The 9,132-nt window shown below is 29.5% G+C and overlaps 1 long non-coding RNA gene across 1 annotated transcript; it reads right to left on the bottom strand.

Annotated features, from left to right (window-relative positions):
• Positions 1–4,875: 4,875 nt before the first annotated feature.
• Positions 4,876–8,914, bottom strand: LOC149546043 (uncharacterized). The gene is made up of 4 exons (XR_016354318.1): positions 8,609–8,914; positions 5,754–5,780; positions 5,497–5,601; positions 4,876–5,135 (listed from the first exon to the last, which is right to left on the bottom strand). It is a non-coding gene; the product is annotated as an uncharacterized LOC149546043 (long non-coding RNA).
• Between the last annotated feature and the right edge of the window lie 218 nt (positions 8,915–9,132).

The following is a 9,132-nucleotide window of genomic DNA, read 5'->3' as shown; positions in this document are numbered from 1 at the left end:
TACGGGTGTGCATTTTTCCAATTCATTATCCTATGCATATATCGCATTAACCTAAAGTACTTGTAAAGATGAAACTCAATTTAGATCACAACAAAAAGCAAGTTTAAGTCATGTCAACCCTCAATAGAGGAGGAATCTAGGAAGAGTTGTAACGTATAAATGGAAATAATAAATAGTTTTAAAATGTATATTTAATAAATATTATTTCAAAGAAAAGTATGAGGAATACTTCTAAGTGAAAAGAAAGAAGAAACATTGTATTATGGTGTCAATCATAAATGAAAGTTGTTCATATTACTTGTACATATTTCTCCTTTTTTTTTATGTTCATCTATTAAGGAAATAATCGTAGATATAGTTATTTATTGATGTACCTAGTAAAGTATTTGTTTATCTCTTAATGAAGGATCCAAAGGTAATTGAAATTATAATAAATGAATAGTTATGAATTAATAGAATAAGTCAACAACTTAATTTTATCATTCAATAGTTAGTTTATGTTTACTTATTACATAAAAAGTGTATATATTAATAAAGTACATAAGATAATGCCTATCTTATTGAATATTGATCATTTTCCTAAATTGTTAAAAGGAAGTAGTATAAATGATAGTAGATTTTTATATCTAAGGTTGTATTCTTGTAGAGGAATATATAATTTGAAGACAATTGCACATATGAGTATTAGTATATAATAAGATCTTCCATTAAATTAAAATCAAAATTGTGTAAATGTTATACAAATTAGTATGAAAGGCACATTCTTTTTGTTAGAAGGAAAATGAAACCAGTATAGATATCTTAAATAAATCTATCTAAAGAAATGCCAATAGATATCCACTACAAAATAATTATAATTTAATTTACTACATCTAAAATTATTTGTATCTCATTTATCTCTATTTATTTAGTTTTTCACTAACTTAAGCTTTTTATTTTAATTTCTTAAAAAGTGGATGATTTATATCTCCAAATATTATAACTTAGACATATATTTTATGTCATATTTATTAAATTATTTTTAAAAGTATATTCTATTTATAATAAGATTTAAATTTTTGACATGTAGATGGTTGTCAAATTTAATCTAGAAGAATAAAAGTTAACATTAACACGCTCACACCATCCCATCGCCTCGATCTTCCATTGAAGAATGCATGTTGGCATTAATAAGTAAGATATAATAACAGTTAAAAATAAGTAGTAAGAATAAGTAGTTAAAATAATCTATGCATAGTGTGCATATAGAAACACAATAGTGATAGACTTTTTATGCTAATAACTCTTCCTAAAAGCTATGATGTTAGCTTCTTAATGAGATTAGCATTTTGATGATAAGGGACTACTATGTATTGGTATTTTTCAAAATGGGTATGAGTATATTGGGAAGTTTAACATTCTGCATAAATGTATTATTGATTCTTCCTAATTGGTCTATGAGACTTAGATAGAAAGATTCATAATGTTCACATCTCCTTCTAGCTATCATTCTAAGTATTTGGTCAGTATTTGTCTTCAAGCCTTTTTTGTAGCTTCTTAAGGAATTTTAACAAAGCAATTGGAATCTCAGTTCTAGATTGCCTCATGAAGATGTAAGACTACTTCATCACCATCTCTCTTTGGGTTGTAAGGATTTGGATTTAATACAAAATGAGTGAATCTAGAATTTTCTTTAGCATTAGAAAAAAGGCTGGAATGTACCAGTATCCTGATCAAACGGAGTTGTATCTATTAAATTTTTCATTAATTATAATTTATAAGGAGTTTGGTAATTTACCTATCAAAAAATATATGATTAGAATAAAGCCAAATATCATATTTATTACCTTTAACAAATCACCTTAATTTAACAAAAGAAGGGAAAAGTGAAATGAATGTACATTTTTCCTTTATTTTGTGCATCGATACTAATGTAACATTGATAAATTTCCTCTTTTTCAAAATGCTTAAGTTCACAATAATGAGAACAACTCTACATTAAATCCCTTCTAATTACTTTATTTAGAATGAGTTTTAAAATGATGAAGTTGGGCCTTCTTCTTTGTAGGTGTGATTTTATTATTTTGACTTTCCTTCTATCTAGTTTTGTTGAAAAATATGTTGACGAATAAAAATACAAGTAGATTTTGAGTTGAGCATTGGTCAACTAGTAATTGTTTTAGAGATCATATGTGTAGATAGGATAAGTGATCTATAGAAACTACAAAAACTATGTAGTTTTGATATGAAGGTAGTCATGGGGGTTAGCTCATTTTATCTGAGTCTTTGGAAAACACATAGTTACCCATAAAAAATGAGTCATAAGAAGAAATTATTTTCAATATAATAAAGATTCATCTAATTACTTTTAAAATTAACAAATATATATCTTAAAATAAAATTTGATGTTATAAGATTTAATACAAAATGAGTGAATCTAGAGTTCCTTTTAGCGTTACGAAAACATTGGACTATATTTATTTATGGGTTGCATCTATTAGTTTTCTTAGTAATTAAAACCTATAAAGACTTTGGCAATTTATTGATCAAAAAACTTATGGTCAAAATAAAGCCAAACATAAGTAAAATGGATGTACATTTTCTCCTTTATTGTGTGCATTAATAATAGTTTGACATTGATATATTTTCTATTTTTTAAATTACTTAAGTTCACAACAATGAGAACAACTCTACATTATATCACTTCTTAGCTTCAAGAATATTTATTCTCTACAAACAAGGCCAACCACGTGAAGGTGGAAGCTTAAATGGTCTCCCCTAATTGACTTAAGACTCGACATGACTTGACGCCACCTGACATAATATGACACCCATTATTTTATATTATACAAATGTGCTTTTTAAATATTTTTTACATTACATATCAAGTAGAAATATTTTATAATTTTATAATTTCTTATAATGCTTTGATTGAATATGTAATATTTATTAATGTTTGTGTTGTCATAATGTTAATATGTCATTGTCTACTAGCCCAACTTTATTGATTTGGCTTTATTACGTGCAAAAACAAATTATCATTTGCAATACAAAAAAACAATTATCTAAACATGTTGTGTGTGAATTACATTCATAAAGTGAGTTCCTAATTATCTTTTAATATTATTTTTAGGAATGTAATTTATGATTGTTCACTATGAACAATGTCAACATGTAGATTATTATGGTGAAATTTATGTCAAGTTCAACTTTAGTGTTAACATCAAAATTATAAAATTATTATATAAAAATGCAAGGGACTTTAGGGAACATTATTTTTAGAAACTTACCATGCCAAATGATATAACTTAAATGTCTTATGATTAAGCAACATATATAATTACAATCAAGCTTCTCTTAACTTCAAGAATATTTATTCTCTACTAACAAGGCCAACCACGTGAAGGTGGAAGCTTATGTGGCCTCCCTCTAATTGACCTAAGACAACCCCAACATGACACGACACGACATGGCACCACCCAACTTGACAAGACACCCATTATTTTATTATTTACATTAGATTAACTCACTTTATGAAAGTGTTTTTAAATATTATTTACAATTACATGTAGTATTTATTAATGTTTGTGTGTTTTCGTAATGTTAATTAATATGTAAATTACTAGTCAAACTTTATTGATTTTGCTTTATTATGCACAAAAACAAATTGTCATTTGCAATATGAAAAAAAAAATGCATTTAACAATTATGTAAACATGTGTGAATTGTATTTATAAAGTGAGTTCCTAATTATCTTTTAATATTGGTTTTAGGAAGGTAATTTATGATTGTTCATTATGAACAATGTTAATATGTGATGGGTCAAGACATGCACATTATTATGGTGAAATGGTTATGTCAAGTTCAACTTTAATGTTAACATCAAAATTATACAATTAATATATAAAAATGTAAGGGACATGTCTTAAATAATGGCCTTCACTTATTGACCATTCTTTAAGATCTAAAAACACAAACGTTAAGGAACATTATTTTTAGAATCTCACAATGTCAAATGATATAACTTAAATATTTTATGATTAAGCAAGACATATAATTACAAACAAGCTTCTCTTAGCTTCAAGAATATTTATTCTCTACTAACAAGGCCAACCACGTGAAGGTGGAAGCTTATGTGGCCTCCCCCTAAGTGACCTAAGACAACCCTGACATGACATGACATGACACGACGCCACCCGACTTGACAAGACACCCATTATTTTATTATATTTTTTATCTTTAAGTGTTAATATTTTATTATTTATATTAAATGAACTCACTTTATGAATGTGTTTATTTTATATTATTTACATTACTTGTCAATTGGTTATATTTTATGATTTTATGATTTCTTACAATGCCTTGATTGAATATATAGAATTTATTGAAGTTTATGTATTGTCATATTGCTAATATGTGATTGTCAAGCAGCCCATCATTATTTATTTTGTTTTATTATGTGCAAAAAAAACCATTATAAGTTTGCAATATGAAAAACATGCATTTAACAAATATGTAGACATGCTTTGTGTAAATTACATTCATAAAGTGAGTTCTTAATTATCTTTTAATATTTGTTGGGAAAGTAATCTAAGATTGTTCATTACGAACAATATTAATTTTTCATGGGTCAAAAAAGCAGATTATTATGGTGATATACTTATATCAAGTTATACTTAGTCTTGTGATGTGTTGCATAAATGATGCATTTATTTATATAAAATTGTGATTGACAACTTTAATATTAACATTAATATTAAGAAATTAAAAACTAACCAAAAAAATGCAAGAGACACAAGACATGCCTTAAAGAATGGCATTGGCCTGTTGACCATTCTTTAAGCTGTCAAAAAAATAAAAGACTCTAAGGAATGAACATGGCCAATGGGCATTCCCTTTAGTCTTTGAAGGGCCTTTTAACCCCTTCTAATAACTTTCTTTTATTTAGCATTATATTTTTACATGTTACAAAAACTATTAGATCAATGTTTGATAAAAAAAAGTATAAAAGAAATGAAAAATAACCAATCACATGCTTTGCTGCAACTTTAGCCATATGCTCGAACTTTTCATATTGGTAAAACATAACTGGCTGAAAACATTGCTCGGGACTTGGAGGATCCTTGCTATCAAATACTTGACAATCTCGTGTAATTCTGCCATCCAATCATTGTCAATTTAGTTATAAATCAGTCATTGTAATGCAACAAATATCTATAAAGTTAGATATAAATGTAGGAAAATCTAAAATCTGTATAGAAATTAAATTTATGATGCTAATAGACTTAGCCAGTAAGAAAACCATTCAGATTTAAAGATCTTATAGTTTTCGATTTTCCTATTTGTCTTGCATCTTTTAGAGTAAAAAGCATGATATATTACCATAGCAAATAAATTATCAAGCCAGCCACTCAGCATATCATTTTCAATAAGAGTTGCAATTTCATTTATAAGAAGGGTAGGTAGTTGAATTAAATGTCATCAAGAATATGTCAAATATAAAGAACATGTACATACCACATCTCGTGTCTCCTTTTTTGTTCTTTCCAAGAGCACCAAGCACATCAACTTCAATGGTTTCAGCTTCTTTTCATTATATCAAGCCACCAGCAGTTTTGATAGCTACAAATGCTCTAAGTTGTTGTAGTGAGCATTTCATAACTTGACAAATATTTAATCAAGAAATACATTAAAGCATAATGATCTGAAGATTTGTAATATAAATTAATTGCACAACTTAACATATATATAAGATTTAAAAAATGAGAAATTACCTTTGAACGTCTTCCTGGGAGATTTTCCTGCAAGAACATAAAATCAATACAAATAAATATATTAGACATGAAAAAAATCAAAACATTCTTACAACTAAGATAAAGATTATGAGAACTGAGATAAGATTACTATGAATTGAAGTATATGATTATCATTAGAGAAATCATGAGTGAGTGACAACATAGAATGAAAAATTATGCAACCAGAACTTAAGAGAAATAATTGTGAAAATATAGTAGACATACATCAGAGGTCATTATTAACTTAATACCATAAGGGTAATTCAAATGTAATTCTCAACGAAACCAATGAAAGAACCCAGTTAAGAAGAACAATGTGATTATGGAAACCCAATTAAAAAACATTTCAATGTTAGAATTAGATAACCAAACTTCACATTACAATCCACCATTGTTAAGAAGAACAATGTGATTATGGAAACCCAATTAAAAAACATCGACCCAAGCCATTATAATCCAAATTTGATTCAGGTTAAACATAACTTTTAGAGTTGGTCTTGGATAATGAGGAAGAAGAGGCTATTGGAGGATTCAACAAATTTAAACATGTGAAGGCCTAAGAAAAGTTTGCAGTGGTGGTTCAGGATGTTCCAATTCTAGGAAGTAGAGATCAGCAAGAACCTTCCAAACGAGATTCAAAATTCAAAGACAAATTTAAGAAAGAGAAGGCAAGCAAGAACATGCCTACAAATCTAGAAATAGTTAATGGATGGAAGGCTACAACATCTGAAATGCCTGTATTGCCAAATAAACACAGAACAACAAAGGCGGAAAGTAGTACAAATGCAGGTGCCAAGGTAACTGGGATTGTATTAGCTTCAAAGGACCAAAATGGGTAGACAAACAAGGGCACAACTAGCGTCAAGGGAGTCTTAAGTGAAAACGTCCCAAAAGAACAAATGAAGCAAAAAACAAAGAACCAGATCCTCAAAGGAACCTGACAGCAGTGTATAGAGTCAATTAAAGCAATGTCTAGCCTCACTTGACAAGCATTCACAAGAACAAAAGAAGACATCAAGAAGCTTAACGGAATCAAGAAGATAATCAACAACAAATTGCTGCCCTCGCGGGCCTTAAAAACAAGCAGGGAGGGACTAAATGGAAGAAACATCAAAACATCCATAATTGACTTTGGCTGTTCATTTCGATCATACTATTAATTGCAATGGTGGATTTGGTTCTATCTTAGGTTCCTTTAAGGATTTGGTTCTATCTTAGGTTCCTTTAAGGATTTGGTTCTATACTAGGATAAAATCTTTAAAAGTATCCACGGAATCCAAGGAATCCGACAACAGTGTACGTAGCCAACTAAAGCTGTCAATTCAAACTGTGCGAAATGGGGATGTTATCCGCAACACAAATTAAAAAATGCAAAAAGGTATGGAAGCCATTGTGGATACTTAAACCGAGTCCTAAAAATTATGACTTTAGCAGGCCCTCCAATTATCATATCAATCACCCACTTTTCATTGGGTCTGCAAATTACATGCAATTTCCACATCCCCATTCTACTTGTCATGAATGAATGAGTGGAACTTTGTAAAGAGTTTGCCACGTTTCCCATTTTTGCAGAAAGCAACTAAATTTATGCATGTTGAATAATATCTATGATTTATATTCTCAATAACTATATTGAACCCACAAACGTAAACATTGCAAATTAGCAAGAACCATAACGTGGAAAGAGAATGACAATTTCAGTAGATTTCTATTAAAAAATCCCAAACGATTTCTAGACAACTACAGTGCAATAGAAGCCACTCCTCCTGTCTAGTATATATACCTTTTCTTATTTCATCAAGAATCTTGTGGTATATAGCCGCCATTCTCATTTAACTTTTTTCTAGATCAAGGTAAGAAATTCATAAATAGTACAGAAATGATCAGGCACTCAACAAAGGATGCGAATTGTGATATTAAAGTCAATGTTCCCTCAACTAATGGAATGTGGCTAAATTCTTACATTAATTCGTCCAATGATTCTTAAAATGACTATAGCAATTAAAGAATTTATAATGTAGTCAAAGTCAGATACAAGGGATGTTGCAATTGTACCGTCCAGGGCATATAAGCTTCATTAAAATCTAAGCACTTGTATTATCTAGAGAGCATCATTGACACAGGAAGAAAAAAAAAATTATAAAGAAAAAAATTACAAAAGACGAGATCCATGGGATATCACAATTGTACTCTCGAGGACATCTAAGCTTATTTATAGTCTGAGCAGCAATTGTATTATTGACACAAGAGAAGAAGAAGAATAAAGTCACAGACACCTCTTGAATCGTTTGAACAGCAGCCATACGCTTCTGCCTTTGTTTTGACTCTATACTCTTAATATACCCATTTTTATTTTCACTTCGTTTCTGCCTTGTTTAACTCTTTACTTGATATTTTAACCCATTTTCAAGTCAATCTATTTTTGCTTGATTCTCTACCCGTAATTGTTTTTAGATGTGTCTGATGGAATTAAATGGCACCTCATTTTTGAACAAATGAAGTGACGAGTTTAAGATATCAAAGTCAGGAATCTCGAAGGCTCAGAATTTTCACAGCAAGGAAGAAATAAGCAGACCCCATTCAAGAAATAAGAAATAAGAAATAAGCAGACTAAAAACAATTCACAGACATTAGAAGTTTGGCAAAGTTTCAGATATATCCGGACAACGAAGGTACACAGGAAACTAGACAAATAGAATTAGAATTCTGAGCAAAATGCTATTAATTTGGACTTGGACATTGTTTCAATATTAAATACTTGAATTCCTTAACTAAAATTGCAATATCATGTCTTCCCCTATTTCTATGCACATTGAAAAGAGTCTGATACGTACCATCTGTTCTTCCTCGCCACTCCTCTGTTCTTCCTGCATCTTCCTCCGCTACTACCCAAATCAAACCCAAAAACCCAAATAAAAGCAAAATACAAAAATAACAAAACATGAACAATCAAACAGACCAACAAATAGACCAGACAGACCAACAAACAAACCAGTGACAGACCAACAAACAGACCAGTGTGCACACTGTACAAACCCCCTGCACAAATGAAAAATGCAAATACAAACCCTACACAAATGCAAAAGAAAAACAAAGAACAAACAGGAGAATAAAATCAAACAAAAAAATATTCCATTGTTTTCGTAGGATGTAGAATTTTACTTATATTGCCCAAATTTTCCTATTTTATCATCTTTTGCTCCACTCCTTTCCTCTTTTCCGGGCTTTGCGGCAACGGTCAGATATTAACGTTTGAAATTTGAAGATCTATGTTTTTTTAAAAAAAATTTAAAAAGTGCTGCGCTCCTTTCTTCTAAGATTTTTATTAAAAATGTATTTCTAAGTTTTTTTTTTTCAA

The sequence above is a fragment of the Cupressus sempervirens genome, chromosome 7 (genome assembly GCF_028749045.1).
Source record: "Cupressus sempervirens isolate cs-2001-9-10 chromosome 7, ASM2874904v1, whole genome shotgun sequence".
In the NCBI taxonomy this organism is placed as follows: domain Eukaryota; kingdom Viridiplantae; phylum Streptophyta; class Pinopsida; order Cupressales; family Cupressaceae; genus Cupressus; species Cupressus sempervirens.
This window is presented reverse-complemented; position numbering and strand designations above follow the sequence as displayed.